Raw genomic sequence first — 9,471 nt, 5'->3', positions numbered from 1 at the left:
AACAATGTATTTGATGGACCTCCAATTCAAACCCTCATACATAACAAAGAATTTGCCAGGAAGATGAATAAGGAGGAGAAAGCAGCATGGCAGTCTTTTGTGACAGTTACAAAGAACTTCCTTGGCAACAAAAAAGCAGAAAACTAGGAACTTCTGGTTCAAAAGATGCTGTTGGCTTTCTGCAACATTGGATGGAACATGAGCGTTAAGATTCACTTCCTGAACAGTCACCTTGATAAGTTTCCCAAAAATCTTGGAGCTGTTAGTGATGAGCAGCCTACTGATGGAGCATCAAACGAGATTGTCCTGAACAAGTACACAAATGCAAGAGCTACAAACACAAATTTTCACCTCAATAGAATTTAAGTAAGTTTTGCGCAAAGTTTATGGTTAAAATAAGTGTTTTAATATGTTCTATTTTGAAATTGTAGACAAATTCTGATGCAATCATATCTTTTAGTGCATTAGTGTATTTACTGCATTATATAAATTATTATATTTTCACAAAGATGATGCCCAAGAAGACATTCTATTTCATTATGTTACACTAAATGTTGAAAATTTTACAATAAGATGAAAACCTAAAATCTTGAATTGCAAAAAGCTGTAGCTTACAGAGAAAAACTAAAGTCAGATTTGAGAGCAGCATACTTGAATTAGGTAAGAATAAGTTTTTTTTCTGGATGCAACAAAAATTTTGTTCCCCAGTGTTATCAATGTGTATTTGTGCTCTAGGGAAAATATTCAAATAAATGAATCATATAAAATGTTTAATTAAAACTATAAAAGACAGAAATGTAGATTTTAAAAAATAAATAAAGCTGGGCAATAAATAGAAAACAGTAACAAATAAGATAGTTATTAATCCAACTTTATTAAGAGTAAATGTCTATGATCTAAATGTGAAAATGAAAAGAGACTCTCAGTGTAGAAGAAAAAGCAAAACTAAACTTGATTTTGTCTATAAGGAACTCATTTATAATATAAAGACCTATGGGCCCTGGACAGTTAGCTCCCAGTTAAGAGCATCTTCCCAAAACAAGAAGGTTTCGGATTCAATCTCTCATCAAGGCACAGATGGGAAGCAACCAAAAAATATATGACTGAATAGAACAACAAATTATTCCCTTCTTATTCTTCTCTCTCTCTCTCTCTTTCTAAAAATCACTAAAAATTAGGCCCTGGCTAGATAGCTTGGTTGGTTGGAGCATTGTTCTGAAGTGTGGAGGTTACTGGTTCGATAACCTGATTAGGACACATAGAGAAGCAGATCAATGTTCTTGTCTCTCTCTCCCTGCCTCTCTATATACAGGCCCATGATGGTTGACTCAGTGGCAGAGCATTGGCCCAGTATGTGCATGTCTTGGGTTTGATTCCCAGCCAGAGCACACAGGAGAAGTAACCATCAACCATCTTCTTTTCCACCTCTCCCCTTCTTTCTCTCTCTCTCTTCCCCTCCTTTAGCCGTGGCTTAATTGGTTCATGCACATTGGCCTGGGCACTGAAGATGGCTCCACGGAGCCTCTTCTTCAGGCACTAAAAATAGCCTGGTTGTGACCATGGCAGCAGATGGGCAGAGCATCAGCTCCATATGGGGGTTGCCAAGTGGATCCCAGTAGGGGCACATATGGAAGTCAGTCTATCTTCCCGCCTCTAAACTTGGAAAAGAAGAAAAAAAAAAAAAATATATATATATATATATATATATATATATATTAAGAGTAAAGCAATAGAAAAAGAGATATCTGCCAACTCTAATAAACAGAAAGTAACTTGGTCTGACCAGGTGGTGGTGCAGTGGATGGAGTGTCAAACTGGGATGCAGAGGACCCAAGTTTGAAACTCCAAGGTCCTGACTTGAGTGTGGGCTCACCAGCTTGATCGCAGAGTCAGTGGCTTGAGCTTGGGATAATAGACATGACCCCAAGGTCGCTGGCTTGAGCCCAAGGTCACTGTCTTGAACAAAGGGTCACTGATTCTACTGTAGCACCATGGTCAAGGCACATATGAGAAAGTAATCAATGAGCAAGCAATCAATGAACAACTAAGATGCCACAACAAAGAATTGATGCTTCTCATCTCTCTCCCTTCCTGTCTGTCTGTCCTTATCTGTCCCTCTTTCTGACTCTCTCTGTCTCAGTCAAAAAAAAAAAGTAACTTGTATTAATTTTAGAGAGAACAGACTTCAAAGCAAGAAAAAGTATTAAGGAAGAGAGAAGGATTATGATTTAATTTCATTAATTCTCTCTTCCATTAACACAGGGAATTAATAAATTATATGTATGAATTTTTGGTAATTTACTATTTGTTATTTGTTTATTTTTTCTTTTTATAAATTTATTGTGGTGACACTGGTTGACAAAATTATACTAGTTTCAGGTGCATGATTCTATAAGACATTATTTGTACGCTGTATTGTGTGTTCACTGCCCCAAAACTTCTAAATATTTAACTTTTTGCAAGGTTGATAAGAGGATAACCAAAAATCCATAAATATACATTGCTGTTTATGTATATCTGATAATACAAAAAATTAAGCATTGTTATCTTTTATAAAAATACAAACAAATGAATGAGATAAAAATTAACATAAGTTGAGGACTAGAAAAAGAAGAATAAAGAGGAACACTGCAGCCTGACCATGCAGTGGCGCAGTGGATACAGTGTTGAACTGGGGCGTGGAGGGCCCAGGTTCAAAACCCCGAGATTGCCAGCTTGAGCGCGGGCTCATCTGGTTTGAGCAAGGTTCACCAGCTTGAATCCCAGCTTGCTGGTTTGAACAAGAGGTCACTCAGTCTGCTATAGCCCCATGGTCAAGGCACATATGAGAAAGCAATCAATGAGCAACCGAGGTGCTACAACAAAGAATTGATGCTTCTCATCTTTCTCCCTTCCTGTCTGTCTATCCTTATCTGTCCTTTCTCTGTCTTTGTCACAAACAAAAAGGCTGAAAACTAAGGCTACACAGGCCATCTTCCACATCATAAAAATATTTACAAAAAACCCTACAGCCTATATCCTTCTTAATGATGAGAAAATAGATTATTTTTCCCTATTGTTGGCAATTAGGTAAATGTGACCCCTTTCTCCACATCTATTCAATATTATATTGAAAATGCTAATTAATACAATAAGAGAAGAGAAAATAAAAAAATATGAAATTATGAAGAAAGATCTCTCTTTGTTCATAGATAACATGTTTATGTATATAGATACATACTAAAGAATCTGCAAAAAAAATCTTTTGGAACTAATAACTGATTATAGCAAGGTTGCAGAAGTGCAAAGTTAATACACAAATGTCAATTGCTTTCTTATACATGAATATAATACTATTAACATGAGTACAAAAATCTCTGAAATATATAATAAATGTAACAATGCATATATACAGTGTGTCCGTAAAGTCATGGTGCACTTCTGACCTGTCACAGGAAAGCAACAAGAGATGATAAAAATGTAAAATCTGCACCAAATAAAAGGAAAACCCTCCCAGTTTCTGGAGGATGATGTGGCAGCATGTGTGCATGAGCAGATGATGATGTAACACTGTGTATACAGTGGAGCAGCCCATGGCCATGCCAGTCGAGATGTGGACGGTACAGAGGAAAATTCAGTGTGTTCTGTGGCTCGCTAAATTCAAATCCGTGACCAAAGTGCAACGTGAATATCAGCACATTTATAACAAAGCGCCACCACATAGGAATAACATTACTCGGTGGAATAAGCAATTGAAGGAAATCGGCAGTTTGGTGGAGAATCCCATTCTGGTAGGCCATCAGTCAGTGACGAGTTTGTAGAGGCTATACGGGATAGCTACCTAAGGAGCCCTAAAAAATCTGTGCGTGAGCCCATCTCGAACTGCACTGAATAAGTATGAAACTGGGAGAGTTTTCCTTTTATTTGGTGCAGATTTCACATTTCTATCATCTTTTGTTGGTTTCCTGTGACCGGTCAAAAGTGCACCATGACTTTACGAACACACTATATAAAGGTCTATATGAGAAAAAACTATAAAATTCTGATGAAGGACATCAAAGAATATTAAAATAAAAAGAAATTCCATATCCCATATAGATAAGAAGACAATATTTTAAAGATACCAGTTATATTAAAGTTTATCTATAAATTCAATGCAATCTCAATCAAAATCCCAGAAAGTTATTTTGTGGCCATTGATAAACTGCTTGTAAGGTTTATATAAAAAGCAACAGATCCAGAAAGCCAGCACAATACTGAAGGAGAACAAATTCAGAGTACTGATACTACCTGACTTTATTTCTTGCCATATATATATATTTACAGTAATCAAGACAATGTGTTATTGGTGAAAGACTAGACAAATAGATCAATGGAAAAAAATTAATATCCCAGAATTAGATTCCACAAATATAGTCAACTGGTTTTTGACAAATGAGCAAAGGCAATTTGAAGGGAGAATAGTCTTGACAACTATTGGTGCTAGTGTAACTAGACAGCAATATGCCCCACTCCTTCAAATAATGAACCTGGACCTAGATTTCATACCTTTCATGTAATTTAACTAGAAATGTATCATAAACATAAATGCATCTCTCCCTTCCTGCCTATCTGTCCCTCTCTCTGTCTCTCTTTCTGTCTCTCTTGCAAATAAATAAATAAATAAATGTAAAATACAAAACTTAAAATTCCTTGAGGACCACTTAGTAGAAAATGAAGATGAACTTGGGTTTGATGATACATTTTTAGAAACAACATTAAAAGGATGGTCTGTGAAAGAAAAATTAAGATTTTGGACATTATTAAAATGAGAACTTCTGCTGCACAAAATACATTTTTTAAAGAATGAAAAAAAATATAGTAGGACAAAATCTTTATGAAAACTGTATCCAGTAAAGGACTGATATCCAAAATATACAAAAAACTGTTAAAATTCCACAATAAGAATACAAGTAATTCCACTAACTTTAACCCTTTGAGTAGTACAAGTGTTCATGTATGTCTTCATGCCTCCTGACCATCCAAAACAGGGGTCCTCAAACTTTTTACACAGGGGGGCAGTTCACTGTCCTTCATACCGTTGGAGGGTCGCCACATATAGTGCTCCTCTCCCTGACCACCAATGAAAGAGGTTCTCCTTCCAGAAGTGTGGCATGGGCAGGATAAATGGCCTCAGGGGGCCGCATGAGGCCCATGGGCCGTAGTTTGGGGACGCCTGATCCAAAGTATGATCGATTTATTTAAAAAATCTGTAATATAAAATTTTAAAAAAGTAAATGTGTGGTTCTTTTTTTCATAAATTGGTTATGAAACAAACATGATTTTAAGTTAATAAAACTGTAACTAACTTTATTTTTTGAAAAAAAAACTCACTCCCAGGGGTCAGTGAGTATGAAAAAAAACCTCACTACTCAAAGGGTTAAAAGACAGTTTGGTAGTTTCTTACCAAACTAACTTTACTCTTAATATGGGATCAGGTCATTGTACTCCTTGATAATTAGCAAAAGGTGTTGAAAATTATGCCCACACAAAAATCTGTATATACATATTTATAGCAGATTTCTTCACAATTGCTGAAACTTGGAACAAACCAAAATGTCAATCCAATCTGCAAATGGATAAATCAATGGTGGTATGTCAATAGAATAAAATGCTACTTAGCAACAAAAAAAATCAGCTATCAAGTCACAAAAAATATACAGAAAAATGCAGATTAATAAGCGAAAGAAGTCAATCTGAAATGGTTAAATATTATTTGATTCCAATGATATGACATTCTAAAAAGAAAAAAGACAGTATAGTGAGCAATGGTTGTCAAGGTTTTGGAAGGAGGGGAAAGAGGTAATTTGTGGAGCACAGGGAAATTTTAGGGCATCAAAAATATTCTAAATGATATTGTCATGGTGGATACATGTCATTATACATTTGTTAAAATCCATAAAATATACAACAAAGAGTAAATCCAAAAGCAAACTACAGACTTTAGTTAATAAAAGTATATTTATATTGGCTCATAAAATTTAACAAAATACATCACACTATAAAAGGAGTTAATAATACTAATGAAAATTTTGTGGAAGGGGGGTAGTGAGGGATTATAATGAGGTATAGGTCAACTCTCAATTATTTTTCTGTAAATCTAAAATTGCTATAAAAATAGTCTTTTAAAAATAAAACAGGACCCATCTTCATTTTGAATGAAACAGATGTTGCTACTTTTTATAAGAGTAGGTAAGCAAGGTCATAAAATAATATTTCCCTGACAGAATAAAATAGCATTCATGATACCATAATATAAGTATTAATGCTGTAAGAGATTAATTTATGGACTACTTATATTACCATTAAAGTGTAAGTCTAGTGAGTAGCTGGTCTAGGATCAAGTCAGAAAGAACCTGAAGGCCAGCACATACTTGTAAGTATTGTCTTAAAGCCCAAAAGCACTGTAAACTGACTTTTTTTGCCTTAAAACACCTAGATACTGGTGTATCTTATTTTAGCATGATCCCCCTTTAGGATAGAACAGCAGCAATTTTTAACCAGTGTGCTGCAAATGGTACATTGGTGTGTCACAAAAAAATTTTAAGTCATGCAATACCTGAGTATTTAGTTAGAAACACTGACCATTTTCCCCCTTAGATTGTCAAATAAAAAAATCAAAACAGCCAATGCAACAATGGTACAGCCATTATAGAAGAAAGTATGATAGTTCCTAAAAAAAATTAAGAATAGAACTACCATATGACCCACTAATTCCTGTACTTGGTATCTAGCCCCCAAACTAAAAAACATTGGTAGATAAAGACACATACACCCCCCATGTTCATCTCAGCATTATTCACAGTGGCCAAGACATGAAAACAACCAAAGTGTCCCTCTATAGAAAATTGGATAGAGAAGATGTGGTACATATATACAGTGAAATACTACTCAATCACAAGAAACGATGACATAGTGACATTTCTGTCAACGTGGATGGACCTTGAGAACATTATACTAAGTGAAATTAGTACATCGAATAAGCTAAGAACTATATGATTTCACATGTAAGTGGGATATAAAACTGAGACTCATGGACATATATAAAAGTGAAGTGGTTACCAAGGGGAGGGGATTAGAAGAAGGGTAGAGGGGGAAGGGAAGTAAAGAAAGACAAATATAAAGTGATGGAAATTATTTGACTTTGGATGATGGGCATACAACACAATCAACAGTTCAAATGCTATAGAAATGTTTACCTGGAACTTATGTATTCTTTTTTTTATAATAATTTTATTTTTTTTAATGGGGTGATGTCAATAAATCAGGATACATATATTCAAAGATAACAAGTTCAGGTTATCTTGTCGTTCAATTATGTTGCATACCCATCACCCAAAGTCAGATTGTCTTCTGTCACCTTCTATCTTGTTTTCTTTGTGCCCCTCCCCCTCCCCCTTTCCCTCTCCCATTCCCCCCTCCCCCCCGTAACCACCACACTCTTATCAATGTCTCTTAGTTTCACTTTTATGTCCCACGTACGTATGGAATAATGCAGTTCCTGTTTTTTTCTGATTTACTTATTTCGCTTCGTATCATGTTATCAAGATCCCACCATTTTGCTGTAAATGTTCCAATGTCATCATTTCTTATGGCTGAGTAGTATTCCATAGTGTATATGTGCCACATCTTCTTTATCCAGTCATCTATTGACGGGATTTTTGGTTGAAACTTATGTATTCTTATTGATCAACGTCACCCTATTAAATTTAATTTTCTAAATAAAACTATTAAAAATATATTTTAAATAAAATGACAACAGCCAACACAATAATAACTTTCCAGTAAAAATGAATCAAAATAATGCCTATATTTTTGTTAGATTGCCAAAAATATATGTTTTCGTGTGCCACAGAATTTTCATAATTCGTTTAAGTGCATCATGAGATGAAAATGCTTGAAAATTGCTGAGATATTAGAAGGAAATTGAAACGTCAATCTTATTGTAAATACTCTAAGAAAGTTTGACCACCTGCTCATTCTGCTTCCTATTTAGGGGGAATCAAACAAATATTAGTTCACATAGCAGGTAAGCTTACAGATGATGTATAAATTCAATTCTAAATATAAAGGTATGAGCTTCAGAGTAACCACCATTATCACTGTTTGTGTCTCTAATTTTTGCCCTCTGCAATGTTGAATAAAATGAGCAATGAAAATAACCAAAGGTATACTGTGATGGATTTTAAAGGCACCCTGGTGGCTGACCTTTGGTAACTGCGAAGAATCCTTGCGAATGGCAAGGTATTGCTTGTCTACAGTATTGGTAGAAACTGCAGCTGATGTGGAGAAACAGGTCATACAATATAGGAAAAATCTCTAATTTTAAGCCAGTTAGGTATATATTTCATCTCTTCTTTATAATTTTTACACTAATTTCTAATCAAGGCACAACTAATTCAGTATAAATTCTGAAAGGTTTGAGGATGTTTTCTAGGGCAGTAGCAAGTGAAGTGTTCATGGATATCTTTCAGGAAGATAACATTGAAGGTTCTAGATGAAAATTAGCCTCAGACCTACATAATAAACCATTAATAAATATATCTAATGCTCTACAAAACATTTCCACTGTAAGTTTGTAATATCTAGTTTGAAGAACTAATTTTTTAAATATATATTTAATTTATTTATTTATACAGAAGAGAGAGAGAGAGAGAGAGAAGGCGGGAGGAGCAGGAAGCATCAACTCCCATATTTGTTGACCAGGCAAACCCAGGGTTTCGAGTGGCGACCTCAGCATTCCAGGTCGATGCTTCATCCACTGCGCCACCACAGGCCAAGCTGAAGAACTAATTTTTATAATCTGTGTACTCTATGAAGCAACACTCAAAATAAAATGTACTAAATTTTTAGTACCTTTTTGAAAACAAAAGAGAAGTATTCATCTCTTTCTTTTTATTAATTTATTTTTATTGAATTTATTGGGTGACACTGGTTAACATGATTATACAGGTTCCTTCCAGGTGTCTAGTTGTACAACACATCTTTGTCCACTGTATTATTTGTTCAAAAATATAGAACACTTTATGAATTTTCATGACATCTTTTCACAGGGGCCATGCTAATCTTCTCTATATTGTTCCTATTATATGTGCTGCCAAAGCAAACACCATCTTGCAATCTAATATTTTTACTTGATATGTATTTTTTTTTCAGATTGTATTTTTGTAGAGTTAAAAGTCCCAACTTCTCATTCTTTCTTTTTAAATAACTTTCATATCAAATTGATTTATTATATTATTCTTTTCTAAACCTATTCCACTATACCTTCCTGAGGGTAGGCAATCAAAATCACATGTTATTGTAAGGGTACATATGTACTATGATTTTATTCAGAAAGAGTGAAAATACTGAAAATACTTATTTTTTGTTTCTAATAGATTGTTGATTTGGTAATATTTTCTTCTGAAATACCAGTATGTACAAGTGAGTAAATATATTCATATATCAGTG

General features: G+C 34.6%; 1 non-coding gene across 1 annotated transcript; it reads right to left on the bottom strand.

The window, feature by feature from the left end:
- Window positions 1-9,026: 9,026 nt before the first annotated feature.
- Window positions 9,027-9,128, bottom strand: LOC136317969 (U6 spliceosomal RNA). Its single transcript, XR_010727956.1, has one exon. It is a non-coding gene; the product is annotated as a U6 spliceosomal RNA (small nuclear RNA).
- Window positions 9,129-9,471: the final 343 nt, after the last annotated feature.

Source organism: Saccopteryx bilineata, chromosome X, assembly GCF_036850765.1.
Source record: "Saccopteryx bilineata isolate mSacBil1 chromosome X, mSacBil1_pri_phased_curated, whole genome shotgun sequence".
Taxonomy (NCBI): Eukaryota; Metazoa; Chordata; class Mammalia; order Chiroptera; family Emballonuridae; genus Saccopteryx; species Saccopteryx bilineata.
Note: the sequence above shows the minus strand (reverse complement) of the source record. Positions and strands in the feature narration are given on the sequence as shown.